The sequence below is a fragment of the Panthera leo genome, chromosome B1, assembly GCF_018350215.1.
Source record: "Panthera leo isolate Ple1 chromosome B1, P.leo_Ple1_pat1.1, whole genome shotgun sequence".
NCBI lineage: Eukaryota > Metazoa > Chordata > Mammalia > Carnivora > Felidae > Panthera > Panthera leo.
This window is the reverse complement of record NC_056682.1, coordinates 51,865,320-51,893,239: the sequence shown is the minus strand read 5'-3', so window position 1 is coordinate 51,893,239 and position 27,920 is coordinate 51,865,320. Positions and strand designations below refer to the sequence as shown.

Below are 27,920 nucleotides of genomic sequence, written 5' to 3'. Positions count from 1 at the left end.
TCTGGGGCTGCTGGTGGCTGGCGGAATGCACACATTCCCCTGCTCAGAGCCACCCCTGGGAGGTCTGTCTCCTTACCCGGAAGACATTGGTTCTGAAAACCCAGACCCTTCAGGCTGCTCTGTGGCAGAATCACTCAGTGAGCAGTGGTGGCCTCATCCCACACTGGGAACCTGCTTTTAGTCTGCCATTTGCCTGAGCGCCTGGCTATGCTGCCCCAGCTGCCCCCCAGCAGAGTGCTTGATGAAGACTAATTAACTCTCTATATTTAGTTCTGGTGGGAGATGAGCACACTGTACAAGCAGCTGTAGAATAAAATAGGAAGGTAATCTCCTTTCTTTACTTACTGCCACTCCCCCCATCAAATCTGCCCACAACCCCCCATAGAACTTTGGCTCTTCATTCTCAGAAATATGTACTATCTCTAAAATCTGGCTGATTTTGTTAGCATCCTTTCTGCAAGTTCTGTTTCTCCCTTGCTCAGGGAGTGTGCCTTTTCTCTGGGCCTCGGAATGAAAAGAAACCTCGTTCTCCTCAGATAATATTGAGGTGATGTCCCTGAGCTCATTGCCACAAACCTGTGACATCCCAAGTAGGAATGTCATGTCTCTTTAGACCATGAGGAGGGGAGCTAAGAGGGTTTAATTTATCAGATGAGCCCCCACTGGCCTCACTCACCCCCCAAAGTTTCTCCTGTCTCAAACACACCTCTCCACTCTGTTTCCAAAAGGTTCACCTTGTTCTGAACAAGTTGGGCAGGGGTGCTATGGGGAACAGGCACCATCTCTCTTAATGGCACATGCTGCCAACATGTCCCTTTCCAGTCGAGGAGGACACTTCCTTATGGCCCCAGGGGCTTCCCCACTCCTGCCAGATCCCCCTCACTCTACCTCCCCAGGCACAAATTCAGTCAATAAATACTCTATGGCCCTGGTGGACTAACTTACCATCACCTTCATAGCCATGGCCCCTCTGAGTCTAAGAATGGCTTAAAAGAGTACAAATATACCTGTCTGGACCATGGTCATGAGGATGATTCTATTGGCCTTGTGGCATCTCATGCCATAGGCAACAGACCCTATGCCACCCAATTGGAGCCTTATTCCTAGAAAAATGTACAGGTTTTTAAAAAACACCAAATGAGATCATTTTCTCAAGTCTCCCTCTACTTTTACCCCCTCCCACACAGTCATAGTGGCAGAAGCAGAGGTTTCTGATGCTGATCTTGTTTGGAGGACCTCTTAATGGACATGGTCCCGCTCCTCTGTATACACAGAAACTTCTTTCCCTGTGTTTATGTGCCTGATAGAGCATACCTCCCCTTTCCTTGTCTACTCTGCTCCTGGGGATGGAGGGATCTATAATAAGCCCCAAGCCCTGATGCCCCTAGACTGTAGCAAAATTTTCTCCATTACCTGGGAACAGATGCAAGGAAAGGACAGTAGCATGCAGGCTTAGAGCCTTTGGTCTAGAGAAAAGGATGTCAGATCCCAAAGGAGAATGGGCCTGGGGTATATTCTACCTACAGTATCCACACCTTCTGGCTCCCAGCTTCTCCAGTGGGGTGAACAGGGCCACCTAACATTTGCTTAGTATACAAGATGGCATTTTCTTTTCCAAGGAAAGTGCCTCATTATTCAAAGTGAGCCATTTCAGCCCTCTTGTGTGTGATGACAGCACCTTCAGGTGGTGGCCTGGATGTGGGTGCATTCCTTGTGCACACTCATTTGATTGTCTTATCAAAAAGCTAAAATCTGTTATTTCTTTGCTAAACCAAAAAATGTTAAAATAACACTGCCAGATTTGGTGGGGGGGGGGCATATAAATTTGGAGAATGCAAAGAGAGCTCATTGCAATTAATTTCACTTAGATTCCAAGTGATGTTCCTAGTGTATACTTAGAAAACTGCCAGGAAAGTCTTGAAGAGCTCACAGGAGTCCTGGGAAAGATCCTGCATGATGAAAGAGAAGGACACAGATGCGTAGACAGACTCATCCCAGTGGCTGGATCAGCCTTACAGGTAGCAGTTCTGTTCATTTCATTCTCAAACATTTATTGATTACTAGATTCTGTCAGGCAGCCCTCCTTATGAAGCACACACAAGTATCCTATGATACTTGTGAATTTAAGTCAACATCAGCTTCTCTTATTAAAGTCCAGGTGTCAATGAGGTGAATAAAATGGGAAGTTCTTCAAGGTTAAAGTCTGTAGCATTATCCCTTCATCTAAAACTGGCCACAGTTATAGGTAACATTCCGTTCTCATCTGCAGGTCAACCTCCTGGACATGGAAATTGCAGTGGTTGACCTATCACAGGCTATAAAACCATAAGTTTGTATGAGGGCTGCCCCCAGAGCATCTTAAATCAATGTGTGTCTGTCCCAATTGCAAAACTTGTAAAGAGGCAACTCTGCCCTCTCAGAGATTTTTTTCTGAAGCCCCTCACTGGGGAAAAAGATTCATTCCTGCAATGACAACACAAGCCTCTTTCTCATCCATCTTTAGCTATTTTAAAGATTCTGTTTCTTGCTTAAAACACCGCATCTTGTGCTATTGGCCAAATATCAAAAGACAAGGGCACTGCCTTGATCTGCCTGCAGCTTTATTTCTTTGCCTGCCTGGTTCTGTCTGCCTTACTTGACTCTCTCGGGCACCATCTGCTTCTTCTCCACCTCCTGGAAAGAAGCTGTGCCTTCTCACTCCCTCTACCTTTCCTTGCAGTGACTGGCAGGACATGGCTGGTATGTACTGGAGCCAAAGGTTGGGAGTGCTATTAATGGCAGCTCCTGAGGGCAGCAGACGGACAACCGTAGGAGTTCCCCCTGCACATGGCCAACACCTTGTGTCAAGGGCTAAGAATAGACCAAATTGGAAATGAGCAGGCAGGACCTAAAGGGCATATGCCCTGGCCTGCCCCATCCCATGCAGAACAATATGCAAGCCCAGATAGGAGACGCCTGCCCCTGCCAATCCTTAACATGAATCACAAGACCCCACAACACAAACTGAAGTCAGTCAGCGCACCCATGCTCATCCAGGAAGGACTACTCCTAAAGTCCATCCTTAAGGAGGACAAGTCTACCAAGGAGGACAATAAAAATAATTTCCTTTGGGTATAGTGCCAATTGGTAACCCAGTGAACATCTCTCTAGAAGCAGCCTTTGGCCGTATGTCATGGTGAATATAGACAACTGGTCACCAATTCGATGAACTCCTTTGGTCTGTTTCTCTATCCCCAACATGGCTCTGGGATCCTCAGGCTAGAGTGGGTTTAGGAGATTTGTTTCAGCTGTAGGCCTCCTAGAAGCTTTTCTTTAGACCCAGAAAGATCAGGAAATATCACAGGCTGATTCAGGGTCCCCACTGTGATCATGGATAACTCACTTCACCTCTCGGTGCCTTGGTTTCTCCATCTGTAAAGTGGAGAGAGAGAAAGCCAACCTCTTCTTTCTCTCCTGCTCAGGGATGCTGTGAGGATTCAGTCATTATTGCCTGTAGCGAAGGCATCATATAAGGAATAGTGGTGACCTCGTTACTTAGGAAGTAGAACCTGGAAGCCCACAGGATGAGCAGTACTGCTGGATAGGGAGAAGTCTCACACACGTATAGTTCTTAGACACTTCACAGCACTGTGAACCCAGCACAATGGTACTCTGGTCAGGTGACCAGGGGTCACCTAGCTCAAGCCAGCCACTTGTAGTTCTAAACCAAATGTCCTGATGTTAATTTTTCCTAAAGTATCAGAGAATATATGGAGGGATCAATTTGAACACTGATATTCATTGAGCTTTGGGAAGACAAGAGAATAGGTGCATGGGGAGTATTTGGATGGTTTTTAAGGTGGGTGAAAGCTCTTTGGGAAATATCCCTCACTTTTGTTCTTTCTCACAATCTTTTTCAACCTTGAGGCTCACCTCATCAAATGGACTCACCTTGTCTTTGCCTCTCTGCAGAGTAAAGTAACAAACTTTGTTTTTTAAAAAACATCCATCAGCCAAAATGTGTGTCCCAATGGTGGGTTTTAATCATTCCCTGGTGTGCTTTGAGTGCAGCCTGCAGGCAAAGATTCAGAGACAAACAGGGGCTGGGGAATATCACTATTGATTTTTATCCAAATCAGGGTATTTTTTTCCTCAACATTTGAATTGGAAAATTTAGTTGAGTTTCTTTTTCTTTCCTTTTTTCTTTTTTTTCTCTTTACTATGGTTTGACTGTTATCAATTCAACTACCAAGATACCCTTTGAACAAGAAAATAGACCCATGCTAAGAACCTCCATGTTCTTAGGACTCAACTAGAGTGAGGGCAGGTGGGAGCAGTGGAGAATAACACTAGCACTTCAGGAGGACCAGCTGCAACATTGATTTTCTATTGGCTCTTGGAACCTTCTTGGAGAGGAGAATTCTAGAAGTTTCACCTGTTCTCAATCAGTCAACCTGGCTCTGGCCCTTGGAGTTCAGGCATATTTCAATATAAAAATTCTATATAAAAAAATGCACCTTCTGAGACTATCCCAAAGGAACAGATAGTTCACCCAAGCAGGTTCTAGTTGTTGCTGCAAATCCTCCTGCTCTTTGGCTGTGGATCCCCGACAAGAACTCCTTTCCCACCTGCTCTGACTCTGTTCTCCAAGACTAATATTATTGTTTTGATAGCACAAGGGACCAGACCATAGTTTGGAATTCAGTAATGACTTCTGTTTGATTTTGTATCTGACCATTCTGTGGATAGGCCAAATTCTGCTGGGATTATTTGTTTCCACAAGGTATTTCTGATGGTTACCTGAAGGAAGGAATAAATGAGACCTCCGATTGATTCCCTGTTCTCATCGGCATTCCTCTTTTGACTGGGATGGATGGCAAATGAACTGTATAGCATTTATGAATGAGGACTTTGAAGATGGACACGTGGAACCACAGAGAACAAAATGACTCAGTAGTTGGGTAGGAAGAGTGATAAAGAAGAGGAAGGCTTCCGGAAGTATGTGGAAAGAAAATATTTGCAACAGTCTAATTGTTACTTCCTACACACTCTGGGGGCAGAAATAGCAAAGCATATTCTATTCAAACAGAGGAAATCGATTTTACTGAGTGACATATTTAAGCATTATTGTTTTATGGAAGGGTCAGAGAAAGCATCTCAAGAAAAGAAAGGCACGTTCTCATGAACAGATCATGTCACTAGAAGTAAAATATCCAGGACTCTATCCTTCTGTGGACCTAGGTCAAGGCACTCTTGGGGCCAATTTCTCTTTCTGTAAAATGGGAAGAGTATTGCTTACTTACCTCACAGGGGTGTTGTGAGGATAAGGTAATTAATGTCTTGGTAAAGCACTTTGAGGATAAAAGTATTATGGTTATCAAGTTTGCTTCCTATTTAAAATCCTTTTAAACTTCAATTGAGCTCCTTCAATTGAAGGGGAAGGTGATCTAGCTCCTCTCCTCTTTTTTGATTAATAGATATTTTTAAATGATTACAAGAGGACAGAATAACAGAGTTATCTCTATGTGGGTCAAGAAAGATGTTCTCTGTCTTTCCACCCAGAAAGGCTACTCTTCTTTCCTTCCCAAATATTTGGGCAAGAAGGAAGGGCTTTAAACCTTTTGGCTTCCATCAGAGAATGCTATTCTGAGAAGCAAACTAATATTGGTTGATTTCCTCCCTTTGGGGGAAAATGAAGGCAAATCTCAGTGAGCGCATCCTGTGACCAGCAGATACGGCTCTATTATTTCAATCATTTCTCCTGCTCAGCCTCAGTATTCCCATAGCCTTCATCTTCTCTCTCCAGACCCAGAGAACAGTTTGCTTATGCTGTGCTGGAACAATAGCTGGATATGTTTTGGTTGGTTTGTGTCCTTGGAGAGTCTGGTATACTGTTGTTTGCTGGGAAGTCTTGGCTTCCAAAGACAAGGGTCTTTACTAGAAAACAAATCAAAACATGTGACTTGTCTTTAAAAAACTTTTTTTTTCCCATGGTGGTTGGGGGAGGAGTTTTCAGTTGCTTAGCTATCAAAAGTCTTCTAAAATTTCTCATCTGTTTATCCATGTGCAAAGTTCTTCCCTTCCCAAACACACTCAAGGAATCAAGTCTGGATTCTTAAATATTCTAAAATATAGCACATCTCAAATGACTTGTTGAGTGCTGTGCCCAAAGTTATCTAGTTTCTACGAAAAGTCAAACACCTATTGAACTAAACAGGTTGGAACTCCAGCCCCAAGGTGAAGCTTCCTGGAAGTGCGCCAGAGCTTAGTTTTGGGAATGTTCTGTCAGTATTACTAGGGCTGTCTCCCCATCCCCCAGAAATCTCCGTGCCACAGAAAGAACATCCTCAGAGCTCAGTGGGGGCTTCCTCTGGGTTTTAGGACCAGAGTGAAATCATTTGTTATTTTGAAAATGATTATATGATGCCCGTCTTTAGGGAAAGAAAAGGATTACTTTCTTTTCCTTTCAAAGGGCAGAAGGGACAAGGAGAAAGGGAAGGTTATTTGGTTTGAAAAGATGTGGGACTCTATGGTCCACAGTGGTTCTCTCCACCTTGGACACAGGACTTGGGAGGCCCTATGTGAGTTTGCATAGGAACCCAAGGTAGTACGGAGCCCTTTTCCTTCCAACCCAGGACCCAAGGAAGGGATGTCTTCAGCTTTGGTACTGCCTGGCCCCACATCACGCAGTGCTTCTCAGCCGCTTCTCTGCCCTTCTCCAGACTGTGTCCAAGACAGCTCCCACCTCTGGTGTTCATTCCAAAAGGCCTTCCTTCCCTAAGGCAGGTTCTCATATGCGTACTGCTTCAGGTTGGCTGTTTGTCCAAACTCAACCCCTTTAGCCTTTTCCCTCTCCTTGACCCCACTGCTGCTGCATGCTTCCACCAAATATGTCATTCTCCCCTCATCTGAGCCATGGCCCCAGCTTCTCAACTGGCCCAGCCTGCTTGAGGTCAAGGACAGGCTACATTTCTTTCTTCATTTACATACATATATATGCCTTTAAAAGGTGTGGCTCTTTAAAAGGGTTCTGAGGGAGACTTATGAAAGAATGGCAGGAAAGGGTGACTGTTCCTTCAGCATTTGGGGACACCCACTGATAACTTATGAGACTAATATTGGCCTCCAAGTGAACATACACTTTTCACAGCCCCTGGGCTATCTAGGGCATTTAGCACATCAACGTAGCAAAAAGCCCTGTGCAATGTGATGGGTCACACTGTGGTAGGGTCCCCTCCAGTTTCAACATGGAGGCTAACCTATGGTACCTCCTTATTTTTGAAGGCTTTATTTTTATTTGCTTGAAATTATAGTGATTATGAAATGCCAGAGACAGAGAGAGAGAGTACACTGGAAATCACATAAATTATGAAGTGATCTGAGATTCTGAGATTACTGCAAATTGTGCATAACTAAAAGGAGCCCAGTTGAAGTACATGATCACATAACTGCATTCTAAGCTTACTGATCACTGCTAGATACATAAACATGCCAATATTGGGCACATATATGTCTATATAGGTATACTATACACACACACATACATATGTGTGTGTATAGATATATATGTATCTTTTCCTTAAAAGGACTTAAAAAGTTGATGAAGCAGAGTATCTTGATGTTCAGGGCTCTTGCCGGACTTGAAATAGACCTAGCCTAGATGGGTTTTTCTTTCTCCAGGGTGTGGGGCCATGAAGACCCCCCTGGGCTGAGATGCACCTTCTTCTCCTCCACCCAGTACAGGAGGCCAACAGGGGTTGTGCTGGGCTTTTGAGACTCTCCAGTTGCTCCCAGAATTCTCAGCAGGTCCACAGAGCAACCTATAGACTCCAGGCAGTAGCTTTCTTGATAGCTCCCCACATTTTGGAGTTCAGATCACACCAAATAACTCTGACCCATTGGCACAGCCCTCCCCAGAGCAGGTGAAGAGAGGGAAGCATACCAAAAGAAGCAAGGTGGAAGTTACTGCCTGGACCCTGGTCAGCATTAGATGTCCTTAGGCTGCCAGATTTCTGGCCCATGAAACCCAAACCTGATGGGTCTGGCCCTACAGTAGCCATGTCTTCAGATGATGGGAAGATAGCCTAGTGAAGCAGCCTCCTCCCTGCTGGAGACTTGGGGAGTGTGACATCCCCTTGTGGTGACTTTAATAGAGGGGAGACATTTTGGAGCAATCACTTTGTAGGCCTGGATGGCCACAACACGCCTGGAGTCTGTCAGAGGGAAGACATAGGTACACTCGTTGTGAAAAAGCCACTCAAATTCCCTCCTGCCCTTGTGACAGAATCCACATGACCCAAGGTGCCAGGATATTTGCTTATGCTGGGTGAAGGGAAAAGAGCATTTGAGGTTACCTAGAGGGGAAAGGTACTAATGCAATACAGTACTTTGAGTTACAGGCCTTCTTTCCTGACTCGCATCCCATGCTGAGGTCCCTCCTTTGACTGGAAGGGCGAGAGAAGCCACCTGCAGTGATGTGAGACATATTCTAAGAATGTTTGGAATCTGGACAGGTGCAGGTAAGACAGCCGCTGCTATCCAGAAGGCCTTGTGTTAAGTAGGAGAAAACCACAGGGTCTGGACAAAACCCCTAGAAATCTTTTCAAGCCCACCCATAGGAACAGCTTTTGGGGTCCCTTCCCATAACATGTCACAGATGCACATCTGGTGGTACGGCATACAGCCAGCTGGGCAAAATGCCATTCCAGGAGCATATGTGACATCCTTCCCTATCGATGTCCTCTTATCCCCAAGTCATTCTTCAGTGTATAACAGTTCCATTATCTTTATTCCTACACGGACTTTTTTGTGACAAGACATGTTTCCAAGAAACCTACTTTTCTATTGGTGTTACTGAAAATGGGCTCCAACAAGGAGAGAAATTTGGAGGTAGGAAATAGGAAGATGAGACAGAATTCCGGAGGGGCTAATGGTGCAACCCTGCCTTCCTATGTGACTCTTTTCCTTTACTTAAAAAAATTACAGATTTGTTACAGAGGAAAATATACAAGCAGGGAAGGAAGGAAGGAAGGAAGGAAGGAAGGAAGTGAAGTGGAGAGGGCAAAAAGAGAAAGGGAAAAGAGAGAAAGAAAGAGAAACAGAATGCCCTCAAGTCTCTGTCATGTCTTGATGTCTGTGGGTTTGCCGTTCAAAGCAAATACAGTTTTCTCCCTGCAGCTGGGCAGACTTTGCAGCATTTTCTAAGTCTGTGTCTGCCTGAGAACAGACCACAGAATCGTGGCTCTGGCCTCACTGACTTCACCCTGCAGTAATGTTTTGGGTCTGCTCCTGTGCTCACCTGGTCACTGGCTCTCTCAACCCGCCTGCCTGGTTAGGTGACACAGCCTTCAGTGGTCAGAAGGCTGCAATCGAATCTCTCTTCTCAAAATGATGATTATTTTTCAGGATGTTTTCACATTTGTTTAGTCTTTCTTGGATATTTTTCTACTAGTCATTCCTCCGATTTTAACCCAATAAAGATGGTGATACTGCTAACTGACTATGGAGCAGAACTATTCAAATTCTCAGGTAATTCAACAGCTTGAGTGCATACAATTTGCCATTTTTCCTAAAAGGCTAACAAAATATTCTTTCATTGCTTCTATTTACTCTGAGCATTAGCCATGTCTGAAAAACTGGTTTGTATGAATATTGGAGGATTTAAAGGAAGCAGAGTTGTAAACACCATTAATTCTGACATTCCAGTTATTTCCCCCCACTGAGCAAATGATCTGGGATGCATCCATAACAAGAAAGTTCTGGAACTTGTCAATTCCAGGCTGATGCTGTGTACCCTAGTCCCTCTCTGTCCATTTCAACAAGATGGGGAGTTTTCTCTCACCCACATGAGACTCACCCTTGTATCTGGCTGCAAATTTTTCCTTTTCCCTTTTCTTCTGTTCTGAGCAGCAGCTGTGTGAGTGGAATATAGCTTCCAAAGCCTAGACTATGTCTTCCTTGACTCTTTGGTGGTGTTAAAAATAATTTAGAGTGAACTGTAGGTTAAGGATTAGGTCTACCAGCTGAGCTTCCCAAACATATAGGTTTATGGCCACCTGCTGTTGACCAAAGTTTCAACCTAAGGGAATAAAAATGAGCCTATTTCTAGTCCCTTCTTTCCAGAGAAAGGACTATTTGAAAGTGGCTTAGCCAAAGAAAGTGGGTGGAGACCTAGGAGGGACTCTTGCCCTTCATCACACTTGACCTACACAGTATGGCTTATGCAAAGAGATCTGTGTTACAGATCAGTGAGAGCCCATCAGCATTTGACTGCTGACATGTGCTACGTAATTAATGTACCCCTTGGATAGGGAAAAAAAAGCTCTTATTCTAAAAAATGTGATTTAATTTCATTTAACTGAAACCTAATACATGCAAAACACAGTCCTTACCCATGGGTGATGCAATAAGGGAGGAAAAATATTGAATGAAAATTTGGAAGGTACAGATGCTAAGAACGACATCTCCATTGTCCTAACAGAACAGTATGAAGACTCCCCGTCAGAAACTACTAAATCTGAGCTCTGGCCCAACACTGTGTAACCTTGGATCAATTATGTAGGCTCTCTAGTCATCAATTTGTTTCCAAAATGTTTCTTTCAGCTCTAACACACTCTGACCACTATGACTCGGCTAGAAACTCAAAGAACTCTAGTGTAGTGGAAGGCAGAATATGATAAAAACATAGAGGCACAAAGTAAATGCTGTAGGGGTCCAGTGGAGGGAGTGCTTGACTTTGAAAATAGGGAAGACCTTTGGAAGAGGCAGCTCTGAGCTAAGCCTGTCAATATTTCCCTTCTCTAGGGCCACAAACCAATGCTTCTGGTTGCCTGGTCAGCAACAGGTTGTGCCTTCCACAGGTTATAATGACAGATTTGGATTTCCCTTCTTTCTGCCATCTCTGCTGGCCAGCAGCAGCAGGAGGAGCTAAAGAGGAAGGCTGTGAGGGTCCACCTTCCCTGTCCTAGCAGCTCAGAATTGCACTTTCTCATCTAGACTCCACCTACTGTGTTTGCTGGGACTGTGGCCAGGACACCAGTCACCTTAGGTCAATGGAGAGGCAGGGGCTTGGAGGCCAGTGATACATGTCCTGTCTAGGAGGAAGTTCTGGGAACCCTTGTTAGAAATAAATGGACCAAGAGCATTCTCCTAAAATCATGGGCAGAGACCCCAAACACCCAGGTCTGTTATGGCAAACATGATTGGAAACAGCAAAAAAGGAGACGTGGGGGAAGGGGCCAAGGCAGGTGGTGTAACCTGGTGATTTTCCTCTGTCCCAGGAAGGTTCTAGAAGAGATCCTTTGCAAATGGGGGACTCCTCTGGCAGAAGTCTTTTGTTTGCCCCTGTTGTCCACACCCCAAAAGTAGGTTTGGAAAAATTAGTTAGATTGCTAGAAGGTGGTAGGAATGATTTATTTTTCTTTGTGCTGAAATGGGAGTATTATTTTCAGTATAGATAAGCATCACAATTCAAAATAAGTAAATAAATAACTTAAGCTAAACCCCCTAGCTCGAGAAACCAGAAAGAAAAGCTATAATTCAATTTAAATAAGGATGCCACAGAGATGTATCAGAACCACCACCACCACCCCTGCCCCCAACCAGCCTTCTGTGTTCAGTGGGAGCATTCACCAGAGTTTGGGAAGAGGGGTCCCTGCAGTAAGCCATTTCGATCCTGATCTCAGGCCTCCCCATCCGGTCACCATGGGCTTAGACAGCAAGTCCTAGGAGCCTTGTAGATCACACCAGCATGGCTGGCTGACTTCCCTTTTTTGGACACAGACCAGGAGCAAAGGAAGGAAAATGGCTGGTGAGGAGAACTCTGTACCACTCACCCATTGAGACTTTCTGCAAAAATTATAGGTTCTCTGTTCCCGTGTGGAGTGTATTCCCCCACCTAGAATGAGAAATAGGAGGGGATATTTCAAGGCTGGCAAGTACCTAATAAAAATAAAAATGCCATTTAACATCCACTCTGCAGTCCTTGACTGCCCCCTCTTTTTTTCTGGTTCATCAGTGGCACACATGATTCTTGGTGCTCCGAATGACCAACGACCTCCTATTTTCTTGGCCAGACTATAAGGATGAAGTAATGTTGATTCTAAGCCAACACTCCTGGTTCTCAGCTTTGTGGACAGATGTGGACATCTATGTGTCCTCATCAATCTAGACCCGGTGCTATTTGTGGCTAATGGTGCCTATGGATGTAATTCCATCATTCTCTCTCTCTCTCTCTCTTTTTTCCCCTAATGCATTGCCACCAAGGAATCATATTAGAAAGACAGATTTTCCATGTAGGACTTTCCTTAGCACAAGACTTTTGTTCTTATTCTCCCTTTTTTAGGATGGCTTGGTTTCCAGTGTCTGAGTCCCCACCCTCCCCCACCCCCACTGCCTTTTCTTTTTAAAAATGAAAATGCTTTCCTTTTTCTAGTAGCCAAAAAGAAATAGTAAAACCAACCACATCCGGCTCTTTTCTTCCCTCTCTCCCTGTTGAGTTGAGTTGGATGTATGTGGATTGGGATAATCTTTGAATCGGTCGTTCCAGGGCCCTTGCTAAAGATGAAAGACTTTTCTGTTTCCCCACCATGGCGAGATCAGGGCGGTGACAACAAACAATTTAACTTCTTGAAACCTTGTGGTGCCTTTTCTCGTGGTGCTTCTCTCTCGTGTAACTCCATTCAAGGCGGCCACTTGCAGCAAACAGCAATGCCAGTACGTTACCTTGGTATCCCGTGCCAGTGCAGTAAAAGACTTTAATGTATACATATATAAATAGATATAGAGATAGAGATATCACTATAGTTATATAATTATATAATTGAGGTTCTGATGCAGCTTTGGTGGGAGTTGATCATTCCTCTGCAAAAATCGATGCTACTCAACTGAAACTAAGCGCTGTGGAGCGTTTGACTTTGGGGAAGGGCACCCACAAAAGAGATGGGCTACTCCTGTGACTAATTTTCTTTTCCCTTCTTGTGAAAGTTGCTGTCTCCATAATATGGGATGTTTGATAAGGGAGCAAAGAGCAGCTTCTTTTGAACTTCCTTTGGTGCTGATATTTAAAAAAAAACAAAAACAAAAACTGTTTGTTTGTTTTGCTTCCTCATCAGTGGCCAATAAGCTGCTTTTCCAAAATCTCAAGTCACCAATTAGAGGTGACAAGGTACAGTCTGGTAGTAAGAGGCGAGAGGCTGGGCATCCCCCCACCCTGTTTCTTACCCAGACAGTTTCCTCTGTGACCTGTGTATGGTCTCCCAGACTCAGTCTCCCCATTTAAAATGGACATCATAGTATATTTCCTTACCTCATGGGGAAGGATAACCTAAAGGGATTCATTGGTGGCCCTGAAACACTAAGTCATTATTAATTTGGAGACAGCAACTTGACACGGTTTTTAAGGTTTTATTTGTACGATGCTAAGACTTTAATCCTGGGGTTTTGTTTTGTCCCCACTTGCTTCTGCATCTCCGCCGTGTCGAGCGTCCTCCCTTTGGCAATGCCTTTGAGAACTGCATAACCGATAGAGATTCACCTGAGGTGTTGGGTACTGCTAATTTCTCCCAAGGGAACAACATCACTAATACTGCATAAGGTGCTAGAATCAAACCTCATTTTACAAACCTTGGTTCTTAGAGAAAAACAAAACATGCAGAATTCTTTCTGTGAAGCCTTACTATAGATTGTTATAGCCAATTGTTTATCCAAAAAGAGAGAGAGCATAGAAAATAAGGATAAGATGCAGCGATTCTGTATAAAATGTAACTAAAAACCTCTGCTATTTCCTGTATTAATGTAAACTATCATATATATGTGTATATATATATATATATATATATATATATATATATATATATATGCTTGAGGCAGATAGAAAGGATGAAAAAATGTAAAGTGTGTTCATCTCTATTTTAATTTTTCAGTTGACTCACAATTTTTAGTATGTGAGCAAGAGAGGTTTACCGTGGGTTGGGATAAGGGATGCCCAGTATGATATAGACAATTAATCAGCTTTGTTCTGCTCTATATGTTACTAGAAGGAGTTGGCCGAATGAGAGGAAGGGGAAATGAGTTAAAACGGGGACTTGCTTTCTAAATGTTCTTAAGCATCGATGTTACACTTTGGTGGTGTTTCCTCCTTTTTGCAAAGTTTCTCAACAGCACTATAAAACGTGTCTCCTGCCTAAGGTGTTAGCAAATAATGTTTACCTCAAGAAAGCTTAAAAAAAAAAAAGAGGCAGTTGTTTCCTATCTCTTAAAAACTAGTGAGCCCCTAACCAAAATGCGAGGCATTGCCACAGAAATTCAGTGAGAGAATAGAACCATTTCCGGTGCTTTCCTGGAAGGCCCCCCTCCCCGCCCCCCCACCCCCTCCCAATCCCTTTTGCTAAAGAAACAATCCGAAACAGGAGTTTTGACAAGAAACGGGTCAGGATGTAGCAAAAGCAAATAGGAACTTTGCGCAGAACGAGTGGGGAGGGGGCGTTTTCAAGTATGGCTGTGTAATTCAGGTGTTTAGCGCTCGCATGTGTGTGTGTACTGTATATATGTGTCAGTGTATGACATGTTTGGTGGACAGAGAAAATACCGTGAACAGAAATGAACAGAAAAAAAAATCAAATGCTATTTTATCAGAGGACGCACTTGTTCACCTTGATGAGAAGCCACTGTTTCACAACTATGCAATCTTCCTCCCTCCTTCACCTCGGACCTCCATCTCCCTCCCAGATTTTCCTTTGTACAAGAACCACAATATCCAATCCCTGGTTCAAGGTGAGCATGCTACAGTGATTCTTTTCCTAAATTTAAGAGCTCCCGAGAAGAGTTTTCCTTTGCTTTCATTTTAAATGATTCGATGTAACCCTGTTTGGTTCTGTAAGTGAACTGATGTGTATTTTTATGTTTCAGTTACATGTTTATAACTTGTTTTCATCCTCTTCTTGATTCAAAATATTTATATTCTTTATGAAATCTACTTTTATAGGATATGTTTTGGGGATGTGTTGGCTTAAGGCAAGAAAAAAATTTGGCTTAAGTGGGACAATGAGCATGTGACCTCTGGGATTGGGGGCTGGGGGAATGACAGGGACCTTCAGCTAAATCAGCACCTACACCTTGGTCCTGAATACAGACCCTGGCAGGGAGCTGGCATACTCTGGGAAGGATTTGACCCAGGTGTTTCTGTTCCTTATTTGTGGTCATCTATACGGAGTAACCTATCCCCAGAGGGTGAATATTTTCTACCTTCGCTTTATGCCAATGCCTCCTTCCCACCGACTCTACGTGCTCTACCTAGTGCCAAATCCCACCTCCCTACCTTTGCACTACTTTTTGCTAATACCCCTCCTCCCTTGCCAGCCAGTGACTGCAATGTGCCTGGGTGGGGTTACTGCATCTGCTTTCATTCTGAAAGTCAGACATAGAGAGAATCTTCAAGAGCCCAGCATCAAAAGCATTCGGGAACTCAGCCCTCAGGCTGTCCATCCTTTAGAGGTATTTGAAATAGATGCTCAGCAGCTCACCAAGAGGGAGAATAGCAGGTTCTACCCTGTAGCCAATTTGGCCTCGCCTGCCTTCACCAGGCTTTCAAAAGAGCCGCTGGGAAGAAGAGAGATCCTGGGGTTAGACAAAGCACAAATCAGGCAGGGGAAGCCCTGCGTGCAGAAGACAGGTTCTTACCTTCTCTGGTTGCCTGCACAAGTCTGAGTTTTGCACACGGTTTACGAATCTCGCACAAGGTGGCCGAGCCATCCGAGACAGTTTTTAAAAGATTAATTCCGACACTGCCTAAACTGCTCCAGCACAACACGCTTCCGTTCTCTGGCTGGTGGGAGCTTAGATGGAATTCCTTTGGATTGAAAAAGGAAGTCGGTCCTTTGACACGAATGCATTTTCTCTGTTGGCCTCATTCCTCGACTCCTCCCCCACCCTACACATACTCTTAGCTACTCAGGGGATCTTAATGAAGTGCTGTTCATTTGCTTTTGTCCTGTTCCATAGGTCATACCTGCTACGATCCATCCCAGGAATGTATCACTCATTCTTTCTGCTCCTGAAAAGGTAGCATTCTGGAGAACTTTAGGCCTACAGACCCAGGAGTCTTTCCCAGAAGCCGACTTGTCTTTACAGCTCAGAAAATATCAAGGGAATCACTTCCAGAACACCATGTGATTTTCCAACTCCTGGCCCTTCCCAAAAAGTGGCTGGGGAGCTGGTAGGGGCTTCTCAGAGGTTGCCAAGGTCCGGCCCCATGAGCCCACTCTTCTCTGGCCGGCCCACTGGTGCTCAGGCCCTGACATGGCTTCAGGGACCCAGAGGCTGCAGGTCTTCCATTAGGGTCAGAGCTCAGGGCAAAATGAAGAGGGGATAGAGGGTGGAAGTGTTCTAGATCCCTTGCTCCTTCACCAGGGCCGAAGCAGAGTGTCCAGTACCTATTTTGGGGTTATGACAACCTGCCTTTCTGGGAAGGGGTGGGCCACCTCTGAGGCCACAGCTGCAAAGCTGGCATTATTGAGTTGCAACCATAAATCTAGACCCAGGGAATGTGTCTATCATGAAGCCTGACAATTCAGCAGCAGCACAGACAGAACCTTTGTTGACTAAAACCTTCCCCATCAGAGTGGAAGGGTCCTGTTGTGGTATGTCGGCTGACCCTTTGTTAGCTGGGTTCTTGCCATTGATTGGTACCTGAGACCCTGCAGGAGACAGGTATAGAGTCCCAGATGCCAGGGCCAGAAAAATCAGGTATAGCCCCAAGCTCTCTCAGGCTGGCTGATTCTGAAGAAAAAGTCCCTTTAGAGATGTTGTGTTTCCTCTCATGGGGAACAGGGCAGTTTCTTTAGAGGAAAAAAGTATTTAGGATTACTGGAGTCCCAGAAATGTAGGGGTGTCAGAGTAAGTCCAATGTAGCCTGTGGCAGGTGACATCAGCCATGATGGAGCAGAGCCCTTTGTGGAGGACAGGAGAACTGAGACTCGGCTAACATTGACTGAGTGCCAGTGATGTATAGGCTCTGTCCCAGATGCCTTCATACAGTGATCTCAGCTAAGTCTTTGCAAGAATATCACAAGGCGAGAAACTCTGCCCCATTTTACAAATGGGGAAACTGAGGCTCAGAGAACCTCCATGATTGCACAGAGTTTCGTGGTCAGTAGGGGTACAGCTGGGGGCAGGGGGTACGGGCTTGGACATTTGGTCCCACTTTTCTTCAAGATCCAGGCTCCACTCATGTCCTTTCCCAACAGCTCATAAAGGTCAGGTAGCTCAGAGCACCCATCAAGGACCAGCTGGGATGAAGGCAGTCTTGGCATTTTTGTTTTCTTGCAGATGGCCAGAGAGGCTAAGAGAGTGTGGGAGGTTTTAGGGCACTTACAAATTTAGTGACCATTTATGCAATAAGGTATCCCCAGGAAAAATGATGCCTGTTTCCCACAGGTCACCCTGAGCATGACCTGTACAGTATGAGTTCTTGGAGACTTCCATGGAATGGGAGCCTCCCTATAAACACTTTGAGATGTCTTTCCTGGTTGGCCTGAGAACTTCTGTGTCTTCTTTCTATAGGTTTTGTTGTTGTTACTTTTGTGTGTGGTCTTAAAAGGTGAGGAGATTTCCAGATAAGTGGGTTATTTCTCCAAGGATCTGTAAAAAGAGTTGAACGGTTGGAGTTAGGGCAGATTCAGAAATGTAAGCCTCACAGGGTAAATTCGGAGTAGGTTTCTGAACACAATGCCTATGACATGGCAGAGAGTGAGAGCCATTCTAGGCCAGGCATGGCAAGAAGCTGCCTGTGTTAGGCCAGGGGAAGGGCACTGGTGGTGGGGGCAGCCTGGGAACCTGCATTCTGCTCTTGTACCCATCATTCCTTGCCTAGTAGCTTGCCTTCTGTAAGTTTCAGTTTCCCCATATCTAAAACACAACGGTGAGCCTGGTGATCTCTATGATCAATCCAAACCAGAAAAGTAATAAAATAATGAGACAGGTTATTGCATTTGGTGAAAGTCATTTGGGATGAGAAGTCGTTGAAAGACACTGTGAATTCCTAAGCCAGGGAATGAAATGACCAACATCAAAATATTAGGCTTAAGAAAGTGATTGTCACTGTCATGTGCACTGACAAAGGGGACAAAAACTATCTAAATGAGAGAGGAAGAGCACAAGGGACGACAGGAAATGGGCAGGAAAGGGCAGATTAGAGAGAGTCAGGGGAAGGGAGTAATGCACCCTACTTATTGTTTCTCTGAGGCAGCCTCATGCTTTACATGTTTGCTTACAATTATGTCAGCTTAATGCCTACTGGACAACCTCTGAGCATACCTGCATGTGTGTGCACACACATGCATGCACACACACGTGCACACACCCTATCCTAATCCTGCCATAGTCCCAGCAATTATACACAAAGAAAAATCCCTCAGTCCTTGAGCAAAGCTGGAGCTTCTTCAGAGCACAAAGAAACAATGGAATCTCAGGGTTTGAAGACATCAGACATCACCTAATTTTTGCTCCTCCTCACAGACACAGACAAAAAAATATCAAACTTCTTCTCAAGGGTCTCCAAGGAAAAAATTCTCCTTGCCTTCATTCACTGTTGAATGCCTGGTAGTCAGATAGTCTCCACCTTATAATGACTTGAATGATGCGTCTTACAATCCTGACCGATTCCTTTTGCTTTGGGTCTCTGAGGGGACAGAGATCTAGACTCTGGATTAGTGAGCTTTGGGATGTTTGGAAGTGCCCATGGCCTTGCCTTGCCCAGGATCTCCTGTAAGGTAAGACTGGGAATCACTTGAGAGTGATAGCTGCAAGTTCACTTTGTCTTTGCCTTCTGGAATTAAGTACTCAAGACAGATTGCACACCCTGCCCCCCCCCCCCCACCCCACTGATCTTCCAGCCCAGTCAGGATGGAAGCAGTTGCCCAGCTTTGCTGAGACCTCAGTTTTGACATATATTCAGATGAATTGTGTTCAGTTCCTTTCCCATTGGGCCCTGCTACTGTATTATTTCCTCTAAGTATGTTTTATGTTCAAAATTCAAATGTGAGTATTCACTTGAGATGCATCTAGGCAGGCAAAAATACACCCAGCTATTGCCTTGAGGGGGAATATGGGGTCTTCAAAACCCTTATGACACTGGACACTTTCTCTTCTTTCCCAATCCATTCTCTTACTCCATTTTCTAAAAATGCAGTTCAACCTTGATGATGCCCTCTATTGGCTAGGCCCTGGGGTAGACATTGGGAAGACAAAGAAGAAAGATGGTCCAGCAGGGGAGATGATGCACAAACACATGGGAGAGTATTGTTCACACTCTGGCTTCCAGAGAACAGCGCCTGGCCCTGCCTAGCATAGGCTGACTTGAAGGTACAATATGCTCATTTGACAAATCTCTCCCAGGTGGCTGCTTATCAGTTCCTTGCCCATCCTTCCATTATCCCCAGTTCACCAACCATTCCTCTGGGACCCCTCTGTCTCCTCTCCTGCCTGAGGCTGACCTGTTCTGCAACTGTTCCCAGATATTTCTGGGAGCAGAGCAAATCCTACCAAAAGCAGATCACGTCCACAGTAAAAATAACTATTAAACAATCCAAGGGAGTTTGATTCAATTCCACTTTTAGCCCCATTAATGTCTCTGGGCCTTGCTTCTCTCACATTCTCTTTAGGGTCTCCAGGGTCTTCTAGGCACTGTCAACAAACCCAAGTTACTACTTGGCTTTCTGGGTGGACCCCCTTAGGTCTCCATTGGCGAACTGCACTTGCCTGATCTGCCCCTTCCTCAGTTGGGCATTTCATTGCTCGGCTCTCCCAGCTGCTGCTTCAACCAGCCAAGTGTCCTCTCCAGGTCCCTTCTCTTCACCCTGTCCTCCTTCCATTCAAGATGGCATACAAGGAAGGAGGTGGTCTCTGCCATAGCCATCACCACCTGACATCACATTTTACAGTGAAAATGCATTCATAAGTAAAATTGAAGATGGCAGAAGATGGCCTTCTCAGCTCTCCATTGGAAAGGGTATAAGAGGGATTGATAGGGGAATGAGTGATCCCAGTGTCCCAAACCCTTGCCTCACCCGCCAAGAGAGCACATGATCCTAGAAAGGTAGAGCTATACTAGAGACTTCACAGCTATATTGATTTCCAGCCATTTCCTGGCATGTTTCAGGAGCCCTCAAAGGCTAGTGGTCCCTGTCACTGTGGCTGCAGAGGTGAGCATTACCCTAGGGAAAAGGAAGAAGGAAACCCTATTTCCTTACCGTCAACAGCTGGCTACAGAGCTCCTGAGGCTGACCCAAACCCACTGAGGAGGAATACACGGAAGAAACCTATGGGACAGGTTACTCCTAATTGGATAGGTGAAAATTACTTTTTTTTTTCTCCTGGCACAAAAGCAAAAACAACCTCCCCCCTTCTTTTTTATTTCACCAGGGTTTGCGATTGAACACATCTGATTCCCTGACTTTTAAAAAAATGTTTTTTTTTTCATTTTGAAGCAGGTATTTTTTAATGGGGCTTATTTTTGGGTTTGAGATCACTGGGCTTCTTGCCCTGTGAATCAATGCTTGCTGCTGTGTTGAAAATGCATACATTGGTGACCACAGTATTAAGCCAAATTTAAACTCTTTAGTCTCCTCCATCTGTAAGTGTTATGTATCTACCTCATTATGATTTTTTTGGTTTTCTGTGCTTTCGTGTTGTGTACAATGTCAGAGGTGAAATGTAGATAAAAATATATATATATAAAAATATATATTTTTTGCTTTGCAATAAAGTTCAAAGCTATAACACAGAATATTCATAAAATGTCATAGCCTTTTATTGTGCTCTATCTCCTTAGTTGTGAATTGTCCTGGGGAGCCCTTTTGCCTATTCACTAGAGTCAATATAATTGTGTTTGTCATTTGATGAATTATTCTAATTATTTTAACTGTACTTTTTCAACACATTGAATAAGACACTAGGATTCTTGAACAACTCTTGGTTCCAAAGGTGCTTTATTTCCGTGGACTCAAGTGATCAATGGAAGGGGAATGTCTCTGCAGACTTGAATCTTCCAGATAAAATTACTGATCTCAATGCCATTGGGTTTAAAACAAAAGGTTTGTGCATAGGGGGAAAAAGGAAACATTGGTTTGGCTTTGACTTTTTGAAGCTTTCAATATTGATTTATGTTCAACTTTCTTTTTTTTTTTCTTTTTTTAATTTCAATTTCTTGGCATGGAATATGGTACTCACTGACACCCTAGCATTCTAGTCTGACGGCTGCTTTCAACTTTTTGATTTTGCTGTTTTCTCTAGGTTGATTTTGTGTGTTGTGCTATTTGGTGGTGAACTACCTTGTGCCCAGCCCTCACATCTTCTCTAAACTTTCTGGAACTCTTTCCATACTATGTATTAAGAGGGATGGTGATTTGGAAACATTTGTAATCTACAAGCCAGCGATGCCATAAAGACTCAAAATTTTCGGAAGAATACTGACCAATTACAGTACAGGGTGAAAGCATCTTAAATAGAAAATGCAAGGTGGATTGTCTGCAATTGATTCCCTTTTTCTATGTGTTTAAACACAATTATTTTCCTTAAGCTAAGCACATCTAAGTCGTGAGCCCTAGATACTTTGTATAGTTCAACAACCCTTGTTTTTCTGTGTCTTTTGCCAAAATATATAAGACATTTCTCGAACTCATTAAATGTTTTAAATAGGATAAAGAAAGATCTATAAGTTAGAATGAAAGATTCTTAAAAATGATAAATCAGCAAAACTCTGTACATGTTTTTATTATTCCCTAGCTCTAGAGAGCTAGGGAAAAGTAACTGAAGGGGGGAGAATCATTTCTACAAATGGCGAGTTTTCCCTTAAAATACATACAAAGACTACAAAAAAGGAAAACACTTAAGATTCAATTTCATAATATGTCTTTTTCTCTGCCCTTTTTTCTTCTGATGACCTTAAAGAATTGTGAGTGTGTATTAATAACAGACATTTTAGCTGGTATTTGGGGGAGGCTTGCTCTGTTTTTTAACAATGCTGAACCGGCACTTAAAACAATTCTTGCTAGGTTATACTTTGCCTATTCTCAGCTATTTCTCTCTTTTTATGGTATTAATGGTCTGTCTATGAATTGGAATGCAGATAATACATGTGTACTGAAGGTGGAACACACTGGTGTTGACTTGAAGGGAGGAAAATCCATTGATAAATATGTATTTCTATATATACCTGTAAGTAGGTGAGTGGGAATATATGATATATTCACTCACACGCACACACACAGAGGCACAATGACAATATGCTTCCAAATTTGGTTTTTGATTCTGAGGAATTTACCATCTCACTGAGCTTCCCCGGATTACAAGATTTCTTTTGAAATAATTAAATGCTTAAGAAATGTTTTGATTTGTTTATTTAGGTACAATAAAGCACAATTCTTATTATTCCCTGTTCTTTTGTTGACATAGCTATTGCAGATTGAGAGAAGCCAGTTTTTAGGTGGGGTTCTGTGGGATTCCTTCTTGTAGCATTACCCTCCAGCCCACCCAGTGCCAAGAGAAAGTTCACTACATAGCTATCCACACCATCCTCTTTTTGCTCCATCTTCCTAGCATCTCAGAGTCCCCGGTTCTCCCACAAGGGACACCTTGTTTACTGGAGACTTTTCTGAAGTTTGAATACTGGGCTGACTTCTCTTTGCAGGCAGGTTATGGGCCATTTCCACACTTGGTGCCACCCTTCCTGGATGCCCACACCTATTGCACCTCCAAATCACTACTAAGACAGAGATAAGTAGGAGATTTCAGAGTGAACAGAAGGAACTTGCTGCATCAAAAATAGAGACTTTTTAGGTGTATGTGTTGGTAGCCCTAAGCACTGGGTTTACTCTTTTTCTTAGAGGGGAAGGATCTGAGTGGATCAAACTCTTAAAAGTAAACCTAGTAGAGGACATGACATGACTTCTGACCCAGACGAGCCAGTTTTGTCCATGTAGTGCTCCACTGCTGGCACATGAGCATAACTCCCTTGGTTGAGAGGGAATCCGGGACATGTCAGAACAAGCATGGGAGTGGGGAAGGGGTGTAGAACATCACCTCATTGTGGAAAGGTATTGTATCTTCTCCCCTTTCTTTTCTGAGCAGAGACCAGGTCTCTGCAAAGTGGGTTAATTTTGGGGTTTGACTGTTGCTGTAGGGCTGTTGTGGGAAGTTTTTGTACTGCCATGAGGATGCTGTGATCTTTCTTTCGTTGTTACTAGTCTGGATGTGATGTTTTTTTCATTGTTACTAGTCTGCCCCCTTTGAAGGGAGAAGGCTGTCTTGGGATGTGAGTATTCTAGACAGAGATGCATTTAGTTCTGTTTATAGTTGTTACTTGGTCTTAAACTTCCAGAGAAATCTTCAATTTGGAATTCACTTCTGACTCGCTAGCTGCTTTCTGGATGCCCTGCTTTGAACAGGAACAACTTCTATGCTTGAGGAACTTTGAAATCAGAGGTAGGAGGTATATTTCAATGGGATGTGGCAAATGATAGAAGAATTTGAATGGTACAAATGATACCTGAATTTGAGATGTGGTACAGCCATGGTAGAGACTCTCTGACCTTGGATTTCTCAGAGCACTGGGTCTGCCATGCCCTGATCCTTTTGGCACGAACAAGGTGGCAGATAATAGATTTATTTTATCCCACTGGAGCTTTCCTGCCAGAACAGTATTCCCATTTCAAATTCAATCATTCACTTGGCTATCAAATATTTATTGAACACCTACTATGTCTGGTGCAGAGCTAGAACTGGAGGGGTTTTATTTATTTATTTTTTTTTTATTTTTTTTTATTTTTTATTTTTGGAGGTGTTTTAAAGATGATACAAACCCCAAGGAACTAAATATGAGGCAAGAAATGTACATAAGTAATTACCATAATACAGTGAAAAATAAAGCCCTAAAAGAGGTGTTATGGGCTTCCAAAATAGGAAGCGATACTTTCAAGTAGAGGTATAAGAGAAGGCTTCACTAACATTTGCATTTGAATTGGGTTTCGAAGGATGCATAGAATGCATGAAGATGGTCAGTCTTGTAGTCATGTTACATTATTCATTCACATTGATTGCTTTTTTTTATGAGGGTCCAAGACAATTTCCAGAAACTTATATTTAAACTATATTGTCTATTAACATCATCATTCACTGTCTGTTACCATTCACCCAATTTGGTTGAAAGAATGGTCTTTCAAGCTGCAGCCAGTTATTCTTTGTTCAGTAATGTGATCCAGAGAGTAGCTCCCCCTTCTGGGTAACCTCCCTCCTTCTTCCGAAGCTTCAGGGACCGCCCCCGCTCCCCCCCCCCCCCCCCCCCCCCCCCCCCCCCCCCGCAGCAGGGCTTGTAGATGTTGATGTGTTGATGTGCATGGCTTGGTTCAAAAGTTAATTCCCTGCAGCTTTGTTGTGAATGTATAAAACCCATTCATCTGGTCCTTCCCACATGGTGGAAGCCTGGTGGAATGGAGCCTTAGAGTGGTGGTGATTTGGATATCTCTGTTGGTGAGGGTAAACCAGAGGATTGGAAGGTGTCAATTGGCCATTCTAGGTTTGATGTCTGGAAGCACTGAGTTTTTAAGGCCAAACAGAAGGAATTCTTGAATAATGAATGGAATTTCTTAAAGCCCAAAGCTTCCCAAGAGACACAGGGAGGAGCCTACTCTGTTTCTTAATAAGATTTCAGTTAACCCTGGTCATGCCAACCTTCCAGAATATTTGAGACCACTGCAGCTTCCCATAGCTAGTCGAGCTCTGCATTCCTCAGTCAGCTCTGGGCACTCACTGTAGCAGCCCAGGAGCTGGTCACTATGGGCAGAGCATATACACTAATGGGGGACTGAGTCTTTGGAGTCTGGGCAAAGACCCAGTTTCTCTTATAACTAGTATAGTAGTTCTGTGCCTTTCCAGGTACCACAAAAATATGGAAAAGATGGAAAAGGAGGCTATGAAAAATTGATTTTTTTCAGCTCCTTCCCCAATGGCACCTAATTCCCTCAGCCCTAAACAGAGATTGCCCCACAGTTTGTTCATCTAAACTTCATGTTCTGAGATTTTAAAAAAATAAATGAACATTTAGACATTGGATGAGAGATGCAAGGTACAAAGAAGCAGAGCAAGCATGAGAACTTACTCACAGATGGATCTATTCCTGGAATTCATATTTCCCATTCAAAGAGTGGGCTGGCCTTTTATAAAGACTTTGGACTCTTAGCATGTCTCAGTGGAAATGCAGGGGGTGGCTATTCTGAATACTAGAACCAATTAATAAAATACACAGGGTTTTCAATTGGAAATGCCTAATTCCCTTGATCTGGTTCATTATAGTCATTTAATCTCCATAAAGTAACTCTGTCATTGCCAATCCATGACCCAGAATCTCTTTAGAACGGGTGGGATGGTGAGCCCCTGCATCCCTGGGCTGATAGACTAAGTGTATCAGCCCAGCATCCATTCAGAAAAGGTGGCTTCTATTTTACACAATTTACTTTTAACTCTAAGCTTCAAGTTATTAAATTTTGAGTATTTCCTTTCCCGCCCACTAGTTGTGGCTCTGCTGAGCCTGACTGCCTTTGTGGCCCAGGTTGAGGGTGACATCCAGACACTCACTGGCTCTCATATACCTCACACTCGTGTCATCTGTGTTGTCCAAATCTTCATTCATCTCAGATTTAGCTGATGCCAGGAAATTTGCTCAGTGTTTTTCTATATGTTTTTATTTAGTTTATCTAATTTATTTTTCATAGTAACTTTATTATCCAGGGGGATTTAATATAGAGCTTTATTTCACAAAGGATAAATGGGACTTAGGGGGTTAAATGTTTTGCCCAACTTCCTCTGATTACTGACAAAACCATGATGCAAGCTCAGATGTCTTGAATAAAAGTCCCTGCCTTTTCCATCTTGACAGTGTACCTCCATCTTAAATTGGTGAGGGCATCTTACCTTCCTTTTCTTTCTGCTGCCTTATCAAACTTTGAGGGTTCACCCCTACAATAGCACATTTATCTAAACCTACAGCAACTCCAAATAGCTTGATCAGTGCATAAACCACTCATATTGAGATAGCCTAAGAACAGGGGCTTTGAGGAATCAGCTTACATCTGACATTTGGAAAAGAAACCCTTTCCCTGATTTCCAACAGTTTTCCCTGAAAAAAAAAAAAAGCCTCAAATATATACTATGAGAACTTACTTTTTAAGTGAATTGGTGTCCATCTGATTGTTCCCAGGAGGCTCTTTGGGCAGGGTCCATCCATGTTGTAGAGAAGGAGTCAGGGCATTGAGTGACACCATTATTTTTTGAAGCCCAAGGTGCTGAAAAGAAAGCAAACAGCAACACTTTGCATCTGAAGAACTGGGAGAGTCCTGGCTCTAACTTTGCTTCAGAAAGCTTGTGAAGATCTTGCTTTGCCTCATGCCAGCTCCCAAAACCAAAGCAATCTTTCCTGAGGTTAAAGGAGATTTCCTCCCTTGAGAACCAAGGGCCCAGCTAGACTCATGAGCTCATGCCCAGTCTCTTTATTGTACTCATTAATTTAGTCTTCTTACTCACTCAACATTCACCCAGCAAAGATCCCAGAGACTTGGCTAGTTCCTGTCCTTAAGAAATTCACAGTCTGGTTGAGGAGCTAAAGCCTATATATCCAGGGCTGAAAGGTAAGACTGAAAATGATGAGCAGGTCTACAGCTCTTTGAGCAGAAAGGAAGAGGTGAAGACATGGGGCACTGAGAGGTCTCTGCTTTCATTTATCTTTCTGAAGGACTGCTAAGAATTCCTCATGGACAGGACAACCTGGATTTGGGACCTGAATACAGAGTATTCCCTCTTCTTCCTCTCTTCTCCCTAAAAATAAGTGTGTATCAATATATTAGATCCCTTAATAGCAATTTTTTTTTTTAGATTCCTCATGTAAGATCACCAAGATCCCTTTTCAAAATCAATCCTGTCTTAGGAAAAGTGGCTTGACAAGAAAGGAGAGACAAAGAGAGGAGAAGATTGAGATGATTCCCCTTTCCTTGAGATAGATTGCTCTAGAAAGAAAGAGGGTGCTTCACCCATAATTATGTTAGCCTTGATCTGGATGGAGACTTGAAAGTGATGTATATCAGGGAAGTTAGGAATGCACTCTGCCGTAGTGCCACTGCTGTAACAAAACAACATGGACTGGTTGGCTTACACAACAAACATTTACTCCTCATGGTTCTAGGGGCTATAAAGGCCCAGATCAAGGTGCTAGCAGATCTGGTGTCTGGTGAGGGGTCTCTTTATGGTTTGCAGATGGCTGCTTTATGATTTATCCTCACATGGCAGAGAGAGCTCTGGTGGCTTCTGTCTTACAAGGGCACTAATCCCATCATGGGAGCTTTACCCTCATGACCTCATCTAAACCCAGTGATCTCTCTAGGGCCACACCTCCAAATTCCACTGCATTGAGAATTAGGGATTTAATATATGGATTTAGGGGAACACAACCATTCCATCCATAGCAGACCCTATGGTCAGGACTTATGAAAGACCTGAAACTCAACACCCCTACACCATTCTAACTATTGCTCTTAGCCATCATTTCTTTATATCCACAGAGCATATGCCTCCATCCTGAGTTCATGGACTTACAGAGTTTATGTTAAGAAATATGCTATAAACATGTACATGGATTACAGAGAACTCGAGAGAAGGCCATTTTCTTAAGAACAGCCAAGAGAGAAATGGGGCCAAATAGCATGACACAGATCTTGTATCAGTCAACTAACCTGTAAAGTTTTCCTTGTGAAACAAGAAGCCCTGGGTCATCCCCCAAAAACACTCCCATAATGCCCAATTAGGCCACCAGTGAATTATCTTTAATTTCTGTTAAGAATAATTCTTTGGCACTGCTCTATTCTCATGGTGAATTCTGATATGTCTTGAGGTGCATTGTC

At 43.5% G+C, this 27,920-nt stretch overlaps 1 long non-coding RNA gene across 3 annotated transcripts in view; it reads right to left on the bottom strand.

Annotated features, from left to right (window-relative positions):
• Positions 1–11,394: 11,394 nt before the first annotated feature.
• Positions 11,395–27,920, bottom strand: part of LOC122217677 — a 56,100-nt gene continuing 39,574 nt past the window's right edge. Inside the window, exons 3-5 of one of the 3 annotated variants that reach the window (XR_006201624.1) lie at positions 26,191–26,312; positions 15,658–17,616; positions 11,395–11,875 (exon numbers count right to left, since the gene is read on the bottom strand). This is a non-coding gene — a long non-coding RNA (uncharacterized LOC122217677). Of the gene's footprint in view, positions 11,876–14,411; positions 17,617–26,190; positions 26,313–27,920 lie in introns of those variants that run through there. The other 2 variants (XR_006201625.1, XR_006201623.1) reach the window with 2 other exon arrangements.